At 45.6% G+C, this 2,907-nt stretch overlaps 1 long non-coding RNA gene across 1 annotated transcript in view; it reads left to right on the top strand.

Annotated features, from left to right (window-relative positions):
• Positions 1–149: 149 nt before the first annotated feature.
• LOC134444224 (uncharacterized) overlaps positions 150–2,907 on the top strand; it is a 6,335-nt gene continuing 3,577 nt past the window's right edge. The window contains exon 1 of the long non-coding RNA XR_010033893.1: positions 150–221. This is a non-coding gene — a long non-coding RNA (uncharacterized LOC134444224). The remainder of the gene's footprint in view (positions 222–2,907) is intronic.

The following is a 2,907-nucleotide window of genomic DNA, read 5'->3' as shown; positions in this document are numbered from 1 at the left end:
TGTGTGCTTTTGTGTGCGTGTGTGTGTGTGTGTGCCTGTGTGCGTGTGTGCCTGTGTGTCTGTGTGCGTGTGCATGTGTGCGTGTGTGCGTGTGTGTGTGTGTGTGCGTGTGTGCGTGTGTGTGTGTGTGTGTGTGCGTGTGTGTGCAGCCCTCAGGTGTGGGGAAGTACGTGTTTGATATCGGCTGTGAGCAGCATGGAGAATACATCCCCCTGGACCAGGTCAGTACCCAGCATGCACCACTACACTACCCAGCATGCACCACTACACTACACCAGGGGGTGTTCATTCACGGAACTAGCCACTAGCCGCAACTGGCTAACCCTAATCCTACCTTAGTGCAAAATGAATGGGAGTTTTCTACCATTATAATTTCTGTGATTTTTTTATGCATTTTTTGTCCTGAAATAATATTAAGTTTGAAGCTAGAAATAATAAGACCCCATTTGAGTAGCGTTTCGATTATTTTGCGCCACTAGATTATTATATAATGGGTCACAAAGCTCAATTTTTATCAGGCCAAACCCATAAACATTAGCGCGATGCTAGCGAGTACAGGTTGAAATCTTCTAACCTGCTGTAAAACCAGAGCCCTTATAGAAGAGCCTTGCCACTCGCTATTAAGCCCCTTTGTACCAGTTGTTTGTATTAGTTCTATGGTTCGGAGACCAGAATGAATGGGACCCAATGGAGCTAGATGCTAAAAATCTTAATTTTAAGCATATGCGTGGCTCAAAACATCTAAAACTCAGCCGTGGGTATTTTCTATATATAGTCTTTCGAAAGCAACATCCGAATTACACGAGAAAAAATCATATACTGAGATAAAGGCACCATGAGGGGTTTTGCTCCATAGGGCTCCATTCATTCTGGTCTCCGGGCCACCACGTGGATAAGGGTGGAACTGCCCCTTCAGTTCTAAATCTGCCATAGAACTAATACAAACCTGCCTCGTTTCGGCAACCGGAAATACACCGTGAAATCAACCAGTGGCGTATCTGGTCTTCCTAGAGTATCTGTGGTAACACCACACACCTGAACGATTTGTCAATACAGCCTATTGTTAAACAACAGTCATAGTGCTTACCAGGAATGTTTTGTTGATAATATTTGTGACTGGAAATCGCAGTAGCAATGTATTTAGCATATGGATTCCCCTTTCCATTCCATACATTTTCCCACATGAAGGACTGACCTACGCTCGCCAACTAGTGGACACTCCATAGTTACTGCAGTATGCATGCAAAGCTAACTGGCTACAATGGGAACCAATCAGACTGAACCTTCTCCCTGTTAGAGATTCTCTGACTACACTACCCAGCATGCACTAGGGCTGCTCAATATTGGAAAAAATCAATATCACGATATTTTCTGCAAATATTGATATCACGATATTTGAAGCGATATATACGAAATTCCCTACCGCCGCCACTATTATCCTAGTGGAGTAACACGCATAACGGCTTTCTAGTTACCAGTGCTTTCTAGTAGCATAATGTCTAATAAGTCTGCGTGAATGTAGACTTGATGAGAGCGCGAGACTAGAGAGGCGTCTATTTTTCTGGACATAGAGCTAGTTCTGATGTACCACCCCTGCGATTTTCTTAATCCCTTGGCTGCCATACTGCACCGTAGCGTTGCAAAAGTCAAATGACAAAATATCACGATATATGAATTTTGATATTGATATCACGATATATGATGAATATTGATATTGCGATATAAATACGATATATTGCACAGCCCTAGCATGCACCATTACAAGCTGAGCTCCGGAGGGCTGGGGAACTGCTCCCATTTTGTCTGGAACCAATCAATTTTGAGCAGCTCCAACGGCCCTGGGTAGAGGAATGTTCAAAGCAGTGACGTGGTTTAAGCTGAGACGCTCTATTGGGACAAAGAAAATGTTTGGTTTAAACCTCGGAGCAGCCTTTCTGGCCTCTGGCATAGCGGGCATTTCCCGGTGGGCCCTGCACCCTTGTTGGCCCCTATTTTCAGATATGTGAGTCAGTTATGCGCCGCTAATTTTGGGGCGGCTCTTTAAGCCAGATGTGCCCGGGCCCTATTTCTCCCTAGTCCAGCCCTGCCTCGACCAGAAGCAAAGCAAGGGAGGCCGGTTAACCAGGCCGTTTGGGAACGAGGGAGGCAGCTTAACCAGGCCGTTTGGGAGGCGGGTTAACCAGGCCGTTTGGGAGGCGGGTTAACCAGGCCGTTTGGGATACGATAACCAGGCCGTTTGGGATACGCTAACCAGGCCGTTTGGGATACGGTAACCAGGCCGTTTGGGATACGCTAACCAGGCCGTTTGGGATACGCTAACCAGGCCGTTTGGGATACGGTAACCAGGCCGTTTGGGAGCGTTAATTGTGATCTTCTTGGTCAGACCATGTCTTGAAAAGAGATTTGAAAGTCGATGACAATCAGGCTAGATAATTTGATGGTAAATGGTCAGTGTGTGTGTGTGTGTGTGTACCATGATAATTAGATGATGAATGGTGTGTGTGTGTGTCGCTGGCCCAGGTGAGCAGCAGCAAAGTTCCTTCCTGTATTAAGTTAGGACACACGGCCGCCATCTTGTTGACGCCTTCGGGGTGCTATTTCGCGATTAGTGAGACCAGATCTGAGAGTCAATGGGAAAAATGAATGTGGAAACTGAGTGTAAGACGGGGGGGAACCTAACGGTTGTGAAAACCATATGGCTGAAACCGCCGCGAAAAGTTGATAAATCTAAAATGCTTAGTTGTGTCATGTGAGTCAAAATAAAGCTTTTTAAGCCACTTTACTCACTTTTTTTTGCCAGAGTGCAGGCGCAGTAGTGCCACAGCTTTTCACACTATACTACATATACTACTATACATATTTGCGTTAGGAATCTTTACCGTTAATTTCTATGGACGTTTACACCAC

The sequence above is a fragment of the Engraulis encrasicolus genome, unplaced genomic scaffold (assembly GCF_034702125.1).
Source record: "Engraulis encrasicolus isolate BLACKSEA-1 unplaced genomic scaffold, IST_EnEncr_1.0 scaffold_479_np1212, whole genome shotgun sequence".
NCBI lineage: Eukaryota > Metazoa > Chordata > Actinopteri > Clupeiformes > Engraulidae > Engraulis > Engraulis encrasicolus.
Note: the sequence above shows the minus strand (reverse complement) of the source record. Positions and strands in the feature narration are given on the sequence as shown.